Below are 20,228 nucleotides of genomic sequence, written 5' to 3' on the forward strand. Positions count from 1 at the left end.
CTGGCAGAGCAGGCTGCAGGTGTAAACGAGTGCCCACTATACAGATGTCCCCGTGAGGATGGAGAGTCGAGTTGCCCTGTAGACCTGGGCTCAGCACTGCCCTGGAAAGCTAAATAGGGCTGCCTGCCTTTTGTATGTAGTGAGCTCCCCATCACAGGAGGTGTGTGAGCAGAACTAGTCCCTCTTCTGATGGGGATGCTATGAAAGCCTTTCAGATGTCAGAGGCAGGATCAGATTCAGTGTTTCCAAACTTCATTGTAGATTTTATTCCTTGAAACCATTATTTACACATTTTTTTTCTTTGAACAAGACATGTATTTTACTAAAAGAGTGAATTTATTTTTAAAAAGATAAATATGTGTCATTACCATGAAGAGGTTACCATAAAAAAATAAAGACAGAAAATGGTATTAGATCATGGCCAGGAGTCATGTATGGATGTGAGATTTGAACCATGAAGAAGGCTGAGTGAAGAAGAATTGATGCTTTCGAACTGTGGTGCTGGAGAAGACTCCCGACAGTTCCTTGGACAGCAAGGAGATCAGACCAGTCAATCCTAAGGAAATCAACCCTGAATATTCATTGGAAGGACTGATACTGAAGTTCCAATACTTGGGCCACAGAGCTGACTCTTTAGAAAAGACCCTGATGCTAGGAAAGATTGAGAGCATGAGGAAAAGGGGATGACAGAGGATGAGATGGTTGGATGGCCTCACTGACTCAATGGACATGTGTTTGATTGAAATCAGGGAGATGGTGAAGGACAAGGTTAGCCTGAGCTCAGGCACCCCAAAGGCCCTGGGAGCACCTGCTTGTCCTGGGACCCTGTGCCATGCAGCCTGCCACAGGGCAGCAGCTGCCTGGGGTGTCAAGGGGTCCAAGATCTAGCTCAGATCCTGGCCACCAGCACTGGGGGGTCAGGTGACCCTATCTTCCCCTGGAAGAATTAGGAGGGGCTGGAGGAGGCCCAAAAGGTCGCCCACAGAGCCCAGCAACTTTTGAGAATAAGGGTAGCCTGGTAGAATGCCCTGGAACTTTCTGAACTTGGTAAGTTCTGTCCTGGTGGGGCTTTGTCTGCAGAGGAAGTCATTAAAAGTGAAAGAAAGCACAAACCAGGTTCCACTGCTCTCTGGGCAGCTCTAGGAACTGCATAGATTTTCACATTTTTACGGTCAATCATCGTCCTCTGGCATTGTGTTTGGAGCACCACCCCTCGACAAGGAACTGAAGTTGGGGTGCTGGTGTGGACACTCGCCTCTCTCTATGGACTTCAGCTGGCTTCAGCTGGACATCTCACTTCGGGGAAGTGTGTCTCCTCCTAAGATCGGAAGAAAAAGACAGAAATTTTCTCTGGGTCATGGAATGGGTTCATGGCCAAACAGGAAGCCCCTCCTCCCCACCCCAAGAGTCTTGGCATCGGGGGTTCTGGCCTGGAAAAGGGAACACTAGGCATGGTACCCAAAAATGAACTGGCACAGCTAGCACATTTTATTTGCAGAACACAAAATCCTACGTTAGTAGAGCGTTTTGTGGTCACTTGTGTTTGGGGGAACTTTGCATAATATAATTTGAATCATTAAAAACTGTCTTCTGTTCTTCCTTTTTGATTCCTAAGTTGTTCATTTCCATCTAGTGACAACTGACACCATGTCTCAGAAATGATGAGAACATGTTGAAACAAAGTGGGCTGATTTAACTGTGTTGCATGAAAAACAGTTTTGCTGAAGGTTAAGAGCATTGGCTGTGTGACAGAGCAAGCCTGCATGAGCTGTTGTGATCTGTTAGATGTTGCGTCCAGGCGAGGGTTATTATTCAGTGCGGTTCAGGTGTGGGCCAACAGTGCGTACCTGGCTTACCCATGAAGACGATCATGTGGTCAGGGGAAAAGAGTCAACCCAGAGTTGTCCAAACATCCTGAAAGGCAGAGCTTCATGGGGATTAAGTTTCTTTGGTGAGGGGAGGGCACAGGTCTCTGGAAGGATCTTTGGTAGCAAGAGTCCATGGATGGTAAAAAGTGTTTTATCTCCTCAAAGTTGTTATTCCAGCTTAGGCAGGGAGAGCACCTTTGGAACAGAGCAGACAGCTTTGGAGTCTGTGTGGCCGCTTGCTGACCTCTCCCGGGGCCCTTTGTCAGCCTCCTGTCCCCCTCAACAGGGCTCAGCGCCTGCTGGGCATGCCCAGGCCCTCCAAGTGAGCTGCCATCATCATGGCAGGATCTCTGTGTTCCAGTCGCCCTGCTTTACTGACCTCTGATGTGAACTGAGATGTCGGCCTTGCTGGGCTGGGCTGCTGTCCAGCTCAGCACAGATGCCTGCTGGCTGGTATGGACAAATTGAGAAGGGCTGACTCGGGGCCACAACACCCCTGCTCTTCCTCGCTCTTTGTGAGTCCCCAGCAAGGTGACTCTCCCAAGTCAGAGTTTCAGTTCCAACTCTGTCTTTTTTAGAGTATCTGTGGCCTTTGAAAGCAGCTGCCAGAGAATCTGATTTCCTTGCACAGGTCCTGGGCATTCTCCCAAAATGCTGGCAGACAGGGAGGCTCTCCCTAGGCTTATGAATGCGCAGATAAATCACATGGAGGAACGTGCTTTGGCCCTTCTAGCAGTGGTGATGGGAACAGAGATCCCTGTTCACAAGCATTTTCTTGGGTCTGGCTTATTCTGCTGGTGATAGGCATCTGGGCTGGCAGATGCCATGGTGTCCAGTTCTCTTTAGAAGCCACCAGCTGGATATAGCTTAGAGAACCTGGGTGAGAGATTAGGTTTTGGGCAGAAGAAGATGGAGTCTGGACTCCCTGCCCTCCCTCTGAGCCCTGACATCTGAGGAAACCCCGGGCACCCTCCGTTCTAGGGAAGGCCGGCAGCAGAATGGGGAGAAGGCACCTCCATGCCAGCAGCTCCAGGACACAGGGGCTGCTGGAAGCTCAGGAAGAGACATGCTGGGCCCCCGGCGCCAGCAGAGCCCAGTGTTGTCCAGACCCCGGGCCTCGGCTGCCTGGCATCTGCCTGTAAAAACCATTTGAATTTCATTGTGAACCCACGTGTGCGATCTTTCTGCATCCGCCTCCATAAAGAGGCAAATGTCTTGACAGGCGGAGGACATGGGAGCCGCCCGGGCCTGCCCAGTGCCTGCCTGCCAGTCTGGGGGTGGATGAGGGGTCAGAAGGTCCACTTGGCAGAGACCTCTCATTCTCGAAAGCCCTTGCTTCAGGTGAGTCATTACGTCAGCTTCAACCACGGCTATGCCTGCACCGCAGGGTCCACTGACACGTGGAGAGAAACCCGCCAAGCCTCCCACCTGGCTTGCATGCCAGCCCGCCCACCTGTAATACCCGGTGTTAATCTTTAATCCTGTAACTGCCTGGTGACGAGGAAGAGTATGTTGCACGGAGGAGGTTTTGTGTTAAAGACGTGAAATGCAAACATTCAGTTACTAACTGCTCTTGGCAGCCTCTCTTCTTGTTGCATCTGATTGAGAATCTCAGCAAACTGAGGGGCTGGGACCTCTCCGTGCTGTGAGACCCTGCCCTTGGCATCTACACCGCCAAGCTTCTACCTCCTGGGAGCAAATGTCCTGCCACTCATGACCACCAACAAAAAGGAGCGATGGCCCAGGGATGGAGGGACAGAGTTAGGCCACCGAGGGACTGGAGCCTCTGCTTTTTCAGTGGATCAGGATGTGTCATCCTGCTCTCAGCCTCTGGATTCCCCTGTGCCTTTCCTTCCCTATCCTTCTCTTGTCCAGTGGCCTTGTCCTGTGTCCCCCACAGTCCTGCCTGCTCTTGGCTCCCTGTCCTGCCTGCCTGCTGCCTCACCCTCCCAGGGCTCTACCCATCGTGTCCACTGCTTATTCCACAAACGCCTCATGAGCTGTTCCTCAACCCCCATTCCTCTCCCCTTTTAATGTTCTTTAAATTTCCTTCTTTGTTGACTATGCAAATCTCTATCTCACCTCCTCCAGGAAGTCCTCCAGAACCACACCTCCTGTCTTCCCTCTTCTTTACCCCTGGAAGCTGACGTATTGCTGGGTTCTGTTACAAGGCCCCCAGTGTCCTCTCTGCTCAGAATGGTCTTATCAGAGTCCCAGAACCATGACCAGAGATGGCCACTTCCTGCCAACTGCTCACTGAGTAACCAGGACTGGCCAAGCCAGGGCAAATAGTGGCCTGAGCCCTTGACACATCTTCCTCCCCAATCTAGGACCTTTCCAACCATCAGAGGATCAGCTGCAGCCAGATATCCTAGATTGCCCTGCTGCATCTGACTGACAGGTGCCAAGGCCTGACAGTCACCCCTCCCATCACCAGAAGATGAGAGACCAATTACCCCCTGAGAAGCCCACCACCCTGGGCTCCAGCTCAGCGATGGAGCTGAGACAGTGCAGTAGCCAATGCCCTGCAGCCATTCTCAGGGTGCTGGGGGGTTGCTGGGTGGGAGACGCCCCCTCCGGGAGGACTGCCTCCAGGGTCCTGACAAGTCCGTGGGTTGTGGCCTTGAAGAGGACGTGACATGGCTCTGCAGCCGCCAGAAAGGAGGGCCAACCGTGGCTCTGGGACAGCAGGGGCAGATGAGTCTGCCGGTGGAGGTGGAGAGCCGGGCGGGTGCTGTGGATGCCACAGCAGGTCTGCCAGGCCCTGGTGGGGTCTGACTCCTTGGAGGGGCCAAGGTGCACTGGAGGAGAGAAGGGTCTGACTGCCATCAGGGAGGAGACCCTTGGACCTGTGAGTGTGATCCTCCTGGCAACCAGATGGGACTCTGGGGTTTGCCTGAGGTGTGTGGGGTCCCTGAGGAGCCTCACTTGGGGGTAGAGTGACCAGCCCGGCCCTCTCCAAGCTCCTGGGGCCTGGCTGAGGCCACTGAAAGGGCTACTGGGGGGTGTGGAATCAGGAGACAGTGCCCTGGGCATACAAGGGGGATGCCTCCTGGTCCTGAGCTTCCTTCCGGGGAGGTGTCTGCCGTCTGTGGGGCCCAGGAAGCCTGGCAGCCACCTGGACCCTGTTCGGCTTGTACCGACTTGCTCAGATCTGAACGGCCCATCCAGTGGGCAGGCGGGTTCAAGTCAGTTCTCAGGGAGAGTGAACGACATCTAAAGCCCCTTAGTGGTGAGGTCTGTCCAACCCTCGGCAGCTGTGTGGCCCGTGGCCAATGCCCTGCAGAGGAGCTGGCCCTCTCCCACCTAGGAGAACGTTTTCTCCTTCCAGGGTACAAATGCGATTTTCTGGCTCACTGAGAGGCCTGAATGTTCTATTAAACCCCAGGAACACGGAGCCCCTCAGGGGATTCGAAGAGCCTGGTCAATTTCTGGATCCCAGATGGCCTGATCCACAGCAGGAAGTGGGGCGACTTGTGGCTCTGGGGGCCCCGGGGGCCCTATGGGTCTCCTCCAGGCTCAGCAAGGCCTGCAGAGGCACCCCTGCCTCCCACCTGTCTTCCCCCGCTGCAGCCTCCCCCTCCGCTCAGGTGGAGGCCAGGCCTGCCGGACCCCCCTCTGCAGCCACGCCTCTCAACCCCCCTAACCCTTCCAGCTGCTCCTGGCTGGGCTAATGAGGTCACCTCTGAACCTGAACACCTCGGTGACTGTGGCTGGGTCACCCCATCCTCCTCCTGTGCAGACCCCTCCCCGACACTGCCCCGGCTGCCCTCAGCTCCATCCAGCCCCCCAGCCCCCAGCCACTCACCTGGTTCCGGCGAGGCCCCTCTGGCAGCATCTCTGGGGAACGCGTCCCCCGCCCTACAAGGCCTCACCACTGGGTGTCCTCTGTCGTACCTCTCTGCCTCAGGCCCTGGCGCTACCAGGGCTTCTTCCCTCTGTCCCCCTGCTCCAACCCCGTTTCCCCACCAGGCTTCCTCCAGCTTCTCCCCACGAGCCCTGTGGTCCTGGGAGGCATCCTCGTGGGCCTCTCCCGTTGTTCCCCAGACAGGGTCATGGCCCAGGACCCCCTCCTGGGGCCCTCACCTGCTCCCTCCCCGAGTCCTCATCTCACTCAGTGAATCTGCTCGAGACAGCTGAGCCCCTCTGCCCACACCCACTTCTCAGAACCATTTCTTGAGTCACTCTCTCTTCCTGTTCCCTGTTCTGCACCTGGCCCGTCATCTCTGCCGCTGTCCCCATGGGTCCCTGGGCCAGGCCGGTGTGTCTTTGTGAGGTGCCAGCTCAGGGGCCGTGCCGGGCACCAGTACACACGGGCCCCTGCGTTTCATCAAGATTATCCACCGCCCCTTCTGCTCGCTGTCTACACCCTGTGCATTATCCTGCCCTGTCCTTCCCAGCATCCAACTGCCAGGGCTCCCGGGGACCCCAGACCCTGGGCCAGGATGTCCCAGGTCCCTTCTGAGGCCCAACTCCTTTTGCTCCCTCCCCAGCCTCACTGACTTTCTGCCCCTGCCCCCCAGGCTTTATTCCCGCCTCAGCTCTCTGGGTCTCTGTGTCTTTCGCTCCCTCTGCCTCCTCTGTTTGTCACAGGAATTTTATTTATTGCAAGATTGACATTATAACAATATCAAAGGATGTTTAAGACATGTATTTATTGGCTGTGGTGGGTCTTTGTTGCTTCGCGTGGGCTTTTCTCTAGCTGTGGTGCGCGGGCCTCTCAGCGGTGGCTTCTCTCGTTGCAGAGCACCGGCTCTTAGGGCGCACAGGCTTCAGTAGTTGTGGCTCACGGGCTTAGCTGCTCTGCCACGTGTGGGATCTTCCCAGACCAGGGACTGAACCGGCGTCCTCTGCTTTGCAACGTGGACTCTTAACCATTGAACCACGAGGGAAGCTCTGTTACAGGATATTTTTAAAGGAGAACCATTCGCTCTTGGCTTGAGCATGGTGGTATGTTCCTGCGTCCATGGTCTCTCTGGTCCTGGCTGGTGACGGCCACTTCCAGTGTCACATGGGGAGCGAGGTCCTCGTCACCAGACAACGTCCATGCTGCCCAGATGCCGCAGAGTGAGGTACCTGCTGCCTACACCCCTGCGGCCTAGCACCTGTTTTAGCAAATGTAGGGAAGGACACCCACTGTCAGCCCTGGGTGGTGGGGGCAAGGAGTGCTGACTTCCTAGACACCCCCACCCTCATCTACTGGGAGTGCTGGGTCCTCAGAGGGGGCCCAGGCACCTCCAGCTCAGCACTCAGGAAGCCACAGGGGAAAGGAGTCGGTGCAGGAGGGCTCCGCCCAGGCCCCGGACACCATGTTTTCGAGGTGGGGGTGTCTCCCCAAGGCAGTGCCAGCTCCCTGGATGGCCCCAGCTCCTCCCATGCAGGCCTCAGTCACAGGCGAGGTCCAGCTGCGGGCACAGTCAGTCCACACACCACCCACTGAGGTAGGAGCTGGGCTCCTTCCAGCCCTTGGTCCTCACACCCACAGCCCGTCTCCCCTGCCTCCCCATCCCTCCTTTGCTCTGGAAGGACCCTTTTTCTGGCTGCTCCCCTGTGCTGGGCTGAGGGTGCCTAGGCTGCTCTGAGGATGCAGCCCTGAGTCAGCCCTCCTCCCCCACCACTAGGCCAAGCCATTCTCTGCCCCTGGAAGCCCCCCACCCCCACCACCAGCTGTGAACTTGGTTCAGACTGTTTCCTGCTCCTGTCCCTTGCGTGTTTGCAAGCAACTTGGGACCCGGGCTCCCGTGTGGGTCAGGGCCGCAGGGGGAGGCCCCAGGACAGCATTTCCAGGGAATTCATGTCAGCTTTTCTCAAGAGCACACCCGCCTCCTTCTCTACCCTCTGGGGGCTTTTCAAAAAGTCCGAGGGCATGCATCACTGGTGGGAATGTAAAATGGTGCAGCTGTGAAAAACAGGCTGGCAATTGTGCAAAAAAAAACCTCTTAAAACAGAATTACCATATGATCCTGCAATTCTCCCGGGGATATTATCCCCAAGAGAACTGAAAGCAGAGATTGGAGAAGATATTTGTACACTCACATTCACAGCAGCACTGTTCACAACTGCAAGAGATGGGAGCAACCGAGTGCTCATCAGTGGGTGAAGCATAGACAACTGTGCCTGTCCATGGGATGGAGCCGGTGTGCGACAGCTGTGCAGGCCAGGGCCCCAGAGGGCAGGCTGCACAGTTGGCTGAGCGAGGTGGGGGCTGCCCAGTCTGATTAACTCAAATACGGATGACAAGTGACTCATAGCCAGTTGTCTCAAATCAGGGAAATGGAAAAAACCAAGTGTTCAATAAATATTTTCCTCATAACCTTCATTAATTATGTTTCTACATGGCCTGGGAGGTGTTAATTGCCTTCTGTCCAGGCTCTGCTTACAGTGACAGGAGCACTGTCTGGGGGTGTCCTTGCCTTCTGGGTCTCACTCCTAAGCAGACTCCCCCCGGCTCTGGCAAACTGTGGTGAGTGATATGTGGTCAATGGTGGTGTTGGTGGTGCTCTGGGTTTCAGGAACAGTGAGGCCTGGATGCGAGAAATGGGCCCTCATTTGTGGAAATTAGGTGGCACGTATGTGGGGCCTGGGCCCCCTGGGCCCCCTAGCTGGGAGGGGCCTGGGAGGGAGCTGCCAACAGAAGAGAGGGGCACAGAGGAGGAGGAGGCATCGAGAACCCCATGTGAAGGCCTCTGACCTCTCCCCACGTGTCCTTCTATCCAGAGAACCCTGCCCCTGGTCTGAGGCCTCAGTGGGCCCCGAGCTGACTTGAGCAAGGAGAGGAGGGCACCCAGAAAAGACCAGGCTGTAGGGAGCAGGGCCGCTTACTGCTCACTGAGTCACCTGCCATCCCATCCTCCCCCGGGCCCCTCATCCCACACCCTGGGCCCAGCTCTGAGCTGTACCCATGCCCCCCCAGCCCGGCCCCAGCCCCCACCCTGGCACATGAGCTGCCTCATTGTGCAAAGCCCTGGGGGTATGAAGTGTGGGCTGGGGGGACCCAGCCCAGGGGGCAGCAAGGTACTTCCAGTGAAGCTCCACCACCTCCTGCAGGTGAGGTTGCTCCCATGTCATGGAGACCCACCTGTTTGTCTTCTGACCCTGGGTGGCCTTTGGGCCAGCCTGTGGGCAGCCGGCCCCACTCCTGTCCTTGACACTGCTCTCCCAAGCAGGAAATGGATCCCGGCAGCTGCGGTCCTACAGGGCAGGAAGGCGGCCTCGGGGAGGGCTTTTCCCTGTCCTACGTGTTCTGTCTTGTTCAGGGCAACATAATAACCGAAGGATGGAAAACAGTGGAAATTTCAGCCTGCAGGCCCATGGAGCAGAGTTCTTCCTAGGGTGACGGTCAAGGAGAGTGCTCGCTCTCGGGGCCCAGCTGCTGCCCCTGCACGAGCTCGCAGTGTCCACCCCAGACAGTGACCCCAGGCTGAGGGTCCCCCTCTTAAGGCACTTTCTCAGCTTCTCTTCTACCTCATAGGCAGTTGCCTTGATGTGGAAAAAAAGTGTTAATTGCATAGTTATGTCTGATTCTTTGCAACCCCACGGACTGTAGCCCACCAGACTCCTCTGTCCAGGGGATTCTCCAGGCAAGAGTACTGGAGTGGGTTGCCATTCCCTTCTTCAGGGGATCTTCCTGACCCAGGGATCGAACCTGGGTCTCCTGTATTGCAGGCAGATTCTTTACCATCTGAGCCACCAGGGAGGGAGATGGTTTATTATGATAACTGAGCTTGTGAAATGGGGATTTGCATTTACATTTTCTTCACCCTCACTTCTGGGGAGTAAAGTGAAAGGGGGGCCTCCCCACAATGGATTCTGGGAGCACACCCAGGGCTCCGCTGACCTGCGTGGACTTGATTGGCTTCGGCTTCTGTTCAGGCCAACCTGCAACTCCCGGTGGCCACAGGGACTGGGGGACTTGGGGACACAGTCTGTGTCATCCCCACTCGTCCCTTGCTGACACTTGAGAGTGGGAACAGTATGGCCCCTCTGAACACCGGAGGGTGTGATGCCCACTTCCTCTGTCTTGAGGGAAGCCTCGCTCCATCCTTTCATGCAATTTCCGGCTTTATCTGGTCTTTCTGGTAAAACTGGCAAAGTGTGGTTTGAATGGACATTTCCCTTTTTGGATAGTGACTACTTAGATAATAACAAAGAACTTCCCGTAGAGATATCCAAATACAGAACTGCAGAAGTTGTCTAGAAGTGGGGAGGGTCTGTTCCCAGTACTTCTGGGGCTGAGCTCAGGTCAAAAGTACATCAGTCAGCATGGTTATGCTGCCATGACCAGCAGACCCAAGGTCTGGGAGCTCCATCCCAAGTGGCCTCGGAGGGGGCAGTGCAGGGGCCCAGGTGGTCAGGGAAGGAGGGGCAGGTGAACCTTGTACCTGCTGAGTCCTGAGGGTGCCCACCTGAACATCACTTTCCGGGAGGGCCTCCACCCCCATCCTACCCCATGCCCTGAGGGCAGAGCAGGATTCCCGGACACAGGCTCAGCCTGACACGTGACTTCCTTTCTGCTTGGGTCTGGTTCAGGGGTCATCTAGGGGGAGCTGGGCAGAGTTCAGGCACACAGAGCTGTCAACCCGCATGGCAAGTGGGAGAAGCCTTCGCTGGCGTACCCTCCTGTCACTCCCAGATGCTCCCACCATGGGAGCAGGAGATGGGAACAGGAGTAGTGACCTCCTCAGCCCCTCTCCTGCCTTTGGCCCTGTCCTGGGTCTTTGCTCACCTGAACCACCTCCTCCATACTGTTCTGTACCCATCAGGGCCCCTAACGTGTGGCCAGAGAGCACATGGTTTGAAAAGTAGGGGGTGGCCAGGCCTCCCAGCTTCCATAGACCTGGGGGTGCCCCGCGGTCCCCAGGCTGCCTCCGGCCCTGCCCCCAACCCCCTTGTTCTGCTGAGTCATGTCCTGGCTCCACTCTGGGCAGTTGTGACTTCTGGTCAGTCGGAAATGTTTCTGGTTGAGCTGCCAGTGGCTTCATGTCCTTCCTGCCCCCTGAGAGGAAAGTTTCAGTTCTGGAAAATAACCAGGCCAGAAAGGGAGGCAAGTTTCTGCCCTGCGGCAGTTTGAGAAAGAAATTTCCTGACTGCCTGGCTCCCGGCAACCTCTGATAGCACCCTCTCCTGACCCTCAGGCAGTGGGACCACTGTGTCACAGACTGTCCTTGTGGACATGAGCCAGTGTGTCAGAGAAGCTGCTCGGCCCTCTGTGACGGGTACAGGGCGAAGCTGTGAGTTCAGGCACATGGACTCTTTCCAGAAAGCACAAAGCCCCGCAACTGCCCGGACTGACTGAGAGTTGCACAGGAGCCAGACCCTCCCCCACCTCCCAGGGTAAGCTCCTTTTCAAAGCACCTGGAAGTCAGGTAAACACCAAAAGTGGGTTCAGTTCAGTTCAGTTCAGTTCAGTCGCTCAGTCGTGTCCGACTCTTTGCGACCCCATGAATCGCAGCACGCCAGGCCTCCCTGTCCATCACCAACTCCCGGAGTTCACCCAGACTCACGTCCATTGAGTCAGTGATGCCATCCAGCCATCTCATCCTCTGTCGTCCCCTTCTCCTCCTGCCCCCAATCCCTCCCAGCATCAGACTCATTTCCAATGAGTCAACTCTTCACATGAGGTGGCCAAAGTACTGGAGCTTCAGCTTTAGCATCATTCCTTCCAAAGAAATCTCAGGGCTGATCTCCTTTAGAATAGACTGGTTGGATCTCCTTGCAGTCCAAGGGACTCTCAAGAGTCTTCTCCAACACCACAATTCAAAAGCATCAATTCTTCGGTGCTCAGCTTTCTTCATAGTCCAACTCTCACATCCATACATGACCACAGGAAAAACCATAGCCTTGACTAGACGGACCTTTGTTGGCAAAGTAATGTCTCTGCTTTTTAATATGCTATCTAGGTTGGTCATAACTTTCCTTCCAAGGAGTAAGCGTCTTTTAATTTCATGGCTGCAGTCACCATCTGCAGTGATTTTGGAGCCCCCAAAAAAAACAAAGTCTGACACTGTTTCCACTGTTTCCCCATCTATTTCCCATGAGTGATGGGACAGGATGCCATGATCTTCGTTTTCTGAATGTGGAGCTTTAAGCCAACTTTTTCACTCTCCACTTTCACTTTCATCAAGAGGCTTTTTAGTTCCTCTTCACTTTCTGCCATAAGGGTGGTGTCATCTGCATATCTGAGGTTATTGATATTTCTCCCGGCAATCTTGATTCCAGCTTGTGCTTCCTCCAGCCCAGTGTTTCCCATGGTGTACTCTGCATGTAAGTTAAATAAGCAGGGTGACAATATACAGCCTTGACGTACTCCTTTTCCTATTTGGAACCAGTCTGTTGTTCCATGTCCAGTTCTAACTGTTGCTTCCTGACCTGCATATAGGTTTCTCAAGAGGCAGGTCAGGTGGTCTGGTATTCCCGTCTCTTTCAGAATTTTCCACAGTAGCAATTAAATCTTTAGAACAGAAAAAAAAAAAAAAAAAAACAACCAGCTTGTGTAAGGCTGGAAGTCCCCCAGGGTGGGGTCAGGTACAGATCTCTCTGAGTGCCTCCCTGCACCACCCTGCTGGCACAAGTGATGCTATTCAGGTTCATAGACATCACTGATCTGAATATTCATGCCACCCTCTTCCTCTTCTCTGGTCGAAGAGGAAACGTGGTTCCTTGTCTCAGCTCCCTCTGTCTCTGACTGCGACATCTGTCCCCATGAGTGGGTGTCACTCCAGTACACAGAGGTGAGCCCCATCATCCCACGGAAACTCCTAAATGCTCCAGGGGGGACGCCTTGGGAAGTTTTACACAGCACAGTAGGTCCGTCCAGGGAACCAAGGACAGACCTGACCAGCCTGACCCTAACCCTAGGCACGTTACAATATTGCCCCATCTGGGCTTCTCCGTGGTCCATGCCCACGAGGCTGGCACATGGGCTGCGCCATGGGCCTCAGTCTGTCCATATGTGCAGTGGGGCAGTAAGTGGGGCTGTAGGAGAGCTCAGGGGACAAGACTACAAGCTTCCCAGAAGCGTGTGGCCTTGGGGTCACTGTCCCATCATGCACTAATATTTAAGAAGCATGGATCAAACCTTCTAAAGCAGCCATGGCTTCTGGCAACCTCATGGTGCTGGCAGCACCCAGCTCCTCCCAGGGAGGTGGCGAGTCTTGGCTACCGTGACATGTCCCTGAGCTGACCGAGAGTAGCACATGGCCAGCACCTTGCAGCTCTGGGGCCAGAGTCCTGGCCTCCTTGCCTCTGGTGTCTGCAGGATGGAGCTCCTCCCGGAGGCTTTTTCCTGTTCTGGCTTTCAGATGCACCACATCCCACGGTTCATGGCCCTTTCCCCACATTGCTCCCACCTCTGCTTCCATCGCACGTCTCCTCTGGCTCTGAGCTTCCAGCCTCACTGCTCTCAACCCCAGAGACTACCAGGCTCATCTCCCATCTCACAGCTCATACCCCTTTGCCAAGCAAGGTTCACAGATTTAGGGTTAGGATGAAGGTATTGTTAGGGACCACTCTCCGCCCACAAACCAGCATCTCAGCTGCTACTCAGGCACCCTCCCTCCCCAGGTCCCCTTGCTGTCCTTTCTCCTCTTTGTGCCTGCTCCAAGGGCTTTCAATCCCTTGGCCTGGGATCTGAGCTGGCATCTCTCTGCAGGGGTGGGGTTGGCCCCCCAGGTCACCCAGCTAGTGCCTGGTAACTGAGACTTTTCTGCTATTGGTTCTATGCCGGCAGGGCATGCATCTGCTCCCGCCCCACCTTGCTTGTCCTTTAGAACACCGGTAACGTCATTCATCTCACGGCTGTTAACCCAGGTGGGCTACCTGAAGGTGGGGGCTGGAGACACTGCCTCTGATACCCAGTCCCAGCCACCTAGCACATTAAGCTGATTTTGTTACCTTTAAAAATTTAAACTGATACTTGTGCAGTTTTTGAAAGCTTTTAAGTATGTTTAAAACAACTGAGGTAAATGAGTGTCCTTTTTGACTATAGATCTTATGAAATTTAAGTATAAGCAATGATTTCTGGTAAGGATTTAGGTTCTGAACTTAGATGCACTGTAAGCATAAAACATCTGGGAACTTTGAAGACTCAGCAGAAAAAAAGGAAAGTAAAATACTTCATTAATAACCCCTGATGTTGATTATATGTTGAAATGATAATTTGGGGGCTATTTCAGGGTAAATCAAAGATTTATTAAAATTAATTTTAACTGTTTCATGTAAAATTACAAATGAGGCTCTATTCTATTTTTATTCAATCGTAATAATCTAGATGCACGAGTTTAACAAACAAAACCTGAAGGTTTAATGGGCCACCTAGTGGTGAGTGACGCTGGAGGCTGTGAGTCTCTGGGTGGCAGAAGAGTGTGCACTGTGTATGTCTGTGTGTGTGTGTGTGTGTCTATGTGTGTGTGTCTATGTGTGCGTCTATGCATGGCTCTGTGTGTGTCTATATGTCTCTGTGTGTCTTTGTGTGTCTCTGTGTATCTGTGTGTGTGTCTCTGTGTGTCTGTGTGTGTGTCTGTGTGTGTATCTATATGCGTCTGTGAGTGTCTATGCGTGTCTCTGTGTGTGTGTCTATGTGTAACTGTGTGTGTGTCTGTATCTACGTGTCTGTGTCTCTGTGTGTGTATCTATATGTGTCTGTGTGTTTACGGTTGTCTGTACATCTGTGTGTGTCTGTGTGTGTGTGTCTATGTCTATGTGTATGTCTATGTTTGTGTGTCTCTGTGTGTGTGTGTGTCTACGTCTGTGTGTGTGTCTGTGTCTCTGTGTTTGTGTGTGCATCTACATGAGGTGGGTGTGGTGCTGGACACAGTGCTGACTACACAGTGGTGTGAAGCCCATGGTCTCTGCCACAGAGGGGTCAGTCTGGGCCTCAGTCCCCAGCACAGTGGGCATAGTGGATGTCCCACTGACCCCTCCTTTGCAGAGGGGGCTCAGCTTACCAGCTAGGGCCCAGGGGAGAGGCTGGTCTCCACCCAGAAACAAGGCCCTGCCCTGGGCTCCCAGAAGGGTGTTCCAACCAGGAGCTTCCTCTCCCTCTTGCCGTTGGCTGGACCATGCAGAGGCTCTTGGGGCCTGGGGGGTGTCCTGGACCCCACTCACCACCTGTCAGAGGAGGCGGGTCCTGGAGGGCTTAGGCAGGAGGGCCAATCTGGGTGACAAATGATCCCCCTGCAAGGCAGCAGACTTCTCCTGGGGTGTTTCCAGCAGGGGGCATTTCCAGAGAGAGCTCTGCTTTGCTGGTTACTAACTGCTCACGGGCAGTGGCCTCCTCACCCTTCCATCAAAGTCACCTCCTGGGGTACCGTGTCCCAGACTCATTCAGCCTCCACCCCACCCCGTGCTCAGGAAGTGGATGTCATGTGGTGGATACCTGCCATCAGCAGCTGCAGTGGAGACATCTGACAAGTAATGACTCTTTCTTTGGGAAGCTCTCCAGTCTTTGAGGGGCCATGAGTTCTCCAGGCAGGCCAGGGGACAGTGGACTGGAGGCCCACAGCAGGGCCAGTGGGGAGTCGACCTGAGCCTGGCCCACCAAACTCTTGGGCTCCTGGGTGGCTGTGGGGCCGGTGGTGAGATTGACCCAGGTAGGGGTAGGAGTCTGGTGGCCCTGGCGGTGAATGTGTGTGTTGGGGGAGGTACATGGCAGCCTGATCCATTGGGCACCAGTAGGGAACCTGCACACCCAGAGTTCTGTGTTCATGGTGTTCTGGTCAGAGCCAGAACTGAGAAAGCCAGCACAGCCAGCCTGAGACGAGAAGCAGGGAGCCCAGTGGTGAGCAGGGTGGGGCCGTGGAACCCTCCAGAGCTGGGCCACAGTGAGGGGTCCCTGGTGGGACATGGGTCCTCCAGCCCTGGGTCTGCCGAGCTGGCTGCAGCTTTGTCCCAGCGACGCTGTCCCGTGTCCCCTGAGGCCCTCCCGCCTTGTGAAAGCTGGGAGGTGGTGGCAGCCTTCTCCAGCCGTTGTGGGTGAGCAACAGCACTAGAAGACAGATGCGAAGCAGGGCGGTCTGACACTCACTCTCCTGGCACCTCCCTTGGGCAGCAGGTGCAGTGAAAACCCTGTGGGCACGGAGGGTGGCTGCTTACCGGTCACACAGAGCTGGACGCCGCCATGGTCTCCACCCCTCACCTGTGTTTCCTACTTGTTCTTCCTCTGTGTTTTGATAGAACCCTTGGGCAGCGCCTCCCTGGGATGCATGTCTGAGAAGATGATGACGCCCAGAAGGTGATAAGTCAGCCGGCTGCTTCAGGACATTGGAGCCACCAGGAACACAGGCAGGCTGGCAGAGGTGCCCAGTCACCACCCTCTCCTGCCCTTTTGGGCCCCTCGAAAGCTGTGGCTGTGCAAGAAACCTGCCCTTGGAGGAAGGGCTCCACGCGGAAGGAACAGGTAGACACGAGGGACAGGAACTGGCTTCTCCATGCTCTGAGCTCAGAGCACATCAGCAGCCCTGGGCCCCCGGGCCCTGGGTCTGCCCAGCTACCCCAACTCCAGCAGCCACAGGACAGCGGGTATCTTTGCCAGTGTCTGCAGGCAGGAGGGGAGGGACGTCTGGCCGGCTGCCGGTCCTGCTGAGTGAGAACCTTGGGTGCGTGAGGGACTCAGCTTTCCCAGGAGGGAGGGGAGTGAATCAGCTTCATGGAGGAAGGTGACCTTGCTGGTGACTTTAGGAGCACTGCCTCTGAGCCAGATTCTCGCTCTTGGCTGTGTGTCCAGGCAGGTGTGGTTCTTCCATGCCTGGTAGTCCCCGTCTTCGTTACAGCAGAAAAGGAAGTTACAGGATCCCCCAGCAGGCTTGCTTCTCCCATCCCTGTGTATCCGGGCACCTGAGGCCTCAGGTGTCCCCTCGGATCCTCTTGGGAGGGGGTGTCCTTGACCATGTCCTCTGGACTCAGCTGCCGAGTGAGCCGATCTGAGCCTTGCCTCAAATCATCAAGGCCTCGGCTCCTCCAGGCCTGGGCTCGACGTCCCCCTAAACAGAAAGCAGAGGGTGCCACTGGCCCTGGGTTGTTTCTGCCTTTTGGTGATGCTGTTATGAAGAATTCTGTGAACATCTCCACAAGATCCTGCCTTTATTCCTTCCGGTAAATACCCAGAGGCAGAGATGCTGGGTCAGACGACAATTCTAGGCTCACTTTCTTGAGAGGCTGTGTCCTCTTTTCTAGCTTCCTGTCTTTTACTTCAGTGGAGTCATTCAGTATGTGTGTGTGTGGCTGGCTTCTTTCATACAGATTATATTTGCAAGACTCATCCTGGTTGTCTCATTCAGTGGTAGCCTCTTTCTTTGTGTTGTTGTGTTGTGTGCCATTGTACGAACAGGCAACAGTTTATCCAATAAACAGCACGTAGAGGGACTTCCCTGGTGATCCAGTGACCGGGACTCAGAGCTCCCAGGGCACTCCACCCAGGTTTGATCGCTGGTTGGGGACTAGATCCCACATGCCACAGCTAAGGTCCTGCATGCCGCAACTAGGATCCAGAGCAGCCAAATATATAAATAAAAATATCTTTTTAAAATGGAACATAGACACTGGGCTGTCTCCAGCTTGGGGCTGTCGTGAATGGTACTGCCTGGGCAGTCTGTGCAGAGCTGATGGGTTCAGGGTATGCGTGAGCCTTAACTGGATTTCTGTAAGTTTAGCCAAGCAAAATTCCAGTGGAAAGGAGTTGTGTCGTGCTTAAATACCTGACGTACCTTAACACACCTGACAATAGCCACACACACTTATCAGATACTTCCGAAGAGGAGTCTAACCCTGTGACAACCTCTCTGCAGGGCAGACAGGCTCATCCCCCCCACCCCGATGTTACAGGTCAAGATAAAGCCTTGAGGTTAAGCAGCTTGCCCGGCTGCCACTGCTGGTGAGCGGAGAGCTGGAATGCAGGTCCTGTTTCCCACGGTCCGCCTTTATTCACCTCTGAAAGGCAGGCACTGATTTTTCCTCTCCACCACTCACGTTACCTTTTAAAAATTCTGTTTTAATTGCAAGGAAAATATTATGACAGTGGGCCTACCCCGGCCGCCCTGCCGCTTCCTCTTCTGTTATTACAGTAATCGACTCACTGAATCGGTTGAGAGGAGGGGCCCGTCTTCCTCGTCTGTGTTTGCCGGTCTCGTTCAAGTGCGTGCCTCTTTGCATTATGATTCCAGATAATTCAATTGGAAGTGATTTATAGAACAAAATCGATGGGAACGGAAAGCTGACTAGTCAGCAGTGGAGCTAGGAAACCCATCGTCTTGTCATTTCTCCTGGTTGGTAGTGAGAAAGTTCCTGACAGTTGCTTGGTCACCTGAGAGCAGTGACCAGGGTCAACATGCCCTTGACCATCTATTTATTTACTCATTCCTTTCCTATAAGACAGTGCGTACATGTTGCCACCCAGATTTCTCAGCCCCTTCACTCCACTTCACAGTGTACAATGGATACCATTCCATGCCCGTAAATATTCTTCTACAGCTTTCTTGGTGGCTACCTCCTGTTCCACCATAATTTACCTAACTTACACGGACTGTTTCCAGCTTTGGGGATTATGTAGGATGACTATCCTTGCATGAAAATCTTCTGGCAGAAACTTATTTCCTACGGACATATTTCCATGAATTTTACTGGGATTTTCGTCTGTCTTTGCACTTTTCAAAAACGACACACCCATTTCTACTCCTCTTGGCAGAGCATCAGTTCAGTTCAGTTCAGTTCAGTCACTCAGTCATGTCCAACTCTTTGCGACCCCATGAATTACAGCACACCAGGCCTCCCTGTCCATCACCAACTCCTGGAGTTTACCCAAACTCATGTCCATCGAGTCGGTGATGTCATCCAGCCATCTCATCCTCTGTCATCCCCTTCTCCTCCTGCCCACAATCCCTCCCAGCATCAGGGTCTTTTTCAATGAGTCAACTCTTCGCATGAGGTGGCCAAAGTACTGGAGTTTCAGCTTTAGCATCAGTCCTTCCAATGAACACCAAGGGCTGACCTCCTTTAGAATAGACTGGTTGGATATCCTTGCAGTTCAAGGGACTCTCCAACACCACAGTTCAAAACCATCAATTCTTTGGTGCTCAGTTTTCTTCACAGTCCAACTCTCACATCCATACATGACCACTGGAAAAACCATAGCCTTGACTAGACAGACCTTTGTTGGCAAAGTAATGTCTCTGCTTTTTAATATGCTATCTAGGTTGGTCATAACTTTCCTTCCAAGGAGTAAGCGTCTTTTAATTTCATGGCTGCAATCACCACCTGCAGTGATTTTGAAGCCCCCAAAAATAAAGTCTGACACTGTTTCCACTGTTTGCCCATCTATTTCCCATGAAGTGATGGGACCGGATGCCATGATCTTCGTTTTCTGAATGTGGAGCTTTAAGCCAACTTTTTCACTCTCCACTTTCGCTTTCATCAAGGGGCTTTTTAGTTCCTCTTCACTTTCTGCCATAAGGGTGGTGTCATCTGCATATCTGAGGTTATTGATATTTCTCCCAGCAATCTTGATTCCAGCTTGTTCTTCTCCCAGCCCAGCATTTCCCATGGTGTACTCTGCATGTAAGTTAAATAAGCAGGGTGACAATATACAGCCTTGACGTACTCCTTTTCCTATTTGGAACCAGTCTGGCAGAGCATAAGAATGCCTTTTCTCTGTCCTTTGGCCAGAATTGGCTTGACAATGTAAATCATCATTTGCCAGTTTGGCAGAAGATGAATTGAATGTCATTGGCTCTTTCACTGTGTATCTTTGATTCAGGCAAAGTCAGGCATTTGACGTGAGTTTCTTGGTGTAGTTGGTGAAATGCCTGTTCAAGTCTTCTGCCCATCTTCTGTGGATGTGCCAGTGCTCCAATACTTCAGCTACATTTTCAGAACACTGTTGACTGTCCATCTGTAACATGGATTGAAACACTCATTCTTGGTTTGCCATTTGCTTTTAATTTTGGTTTACGGTATCTCTAACCATACAGGCGTTTTAAATTTTCACAAGGTCAAGTACATCAGTCTTTTCCTCAGTGGTGCTTGTTTCATCATCCCAGAATAATAAAATGATTCAGCTGTGTGCCCACTACTTTATCTGTCTGGCAGACTGGGGTATGTGGTGACTCAAGGCTTCTAAACGATGCTTCAAGTACTTTACTTACATAATTAGCTGAGGGTCTTGCATTAGTGACCAGAAATTGCAGACAGAATATAATTATATGGTTTTTAAATGGGCTGAAGTTGATAGATCTTCATCAACCCCCATGAATACAAAGTTTTCCTGGTGGGTGGACTTGGAAAGGGTTGTCTTCCGTTAATTCATCATCTTTCATCTTCTGGGTGGTGACCCCTGAGGTCAGGGTCAGTTTCAGAACCACTGCTGACCCC

At 53.5% G+C, this 20,228-nt stretch overlaps 2 long non-coding RNA genes across 3 annotated transcripts; both read right to left on the reverse strand.

Annotated features, from left to right (window-relative positions):
* Positions 1-242: 242 nt before the first annotated feature.
* Positions 243-6,003, reverse strand: LOC109567266 (uncharacterized). Of its 2 annotated transcripts, none has more exons than XR_011570120.1 (3): positions 5,677-6,003; positions 1,848-2,063; positions 243-1,318 (listed from the first exon to the last, which is right to left on the reverse strand). It is a non-coding gene; the product is annotated as an uncharacterized lncRNA (long non-coding RNA). The 2 variants fall into 2 exon arrangements; XR_002181988.2 differs by having other exon boundaries at positions 1,848-2,744.
* A 500-nt stretch (positions 6,004-6,503) lies between these two features.
* LOC109567267 (uncharacterized) lies at positions 6,504-16,098 on the reverse strand. Its single transcript, XR_011570122.1, has 2 exons — positions 15,960-16,098; positions 6,504-6,973 (listed from the first exon to the last, which is right to left on the reverse strand). It is a non-coding gene; the product is annotated as an uncharacterized lncRNA (long non-coding RNA).
* Between the last annotated feature and the right edge of the window lie 4,130 nt (positions 16,099-20,228).

The sequence above is a fragment of the Bos indicus genome, chromosome 13, assembly GCF_029378745.1.
Source record: "Bos indicus isolate NIAB-ARS_2022 breed Sahiwal x Tharparkar chromosome 13, NIAB-ARS_B.indTharparkar_mat_pri_1.0, whole genome shotgun sequence".
In the NCBI taxonomy this organism is placed as follows: Eukaryota; Metazoa; Chordata; class Mammalia; order Artiodactyla; family Bovidae; genus Bos; species Bos indicus.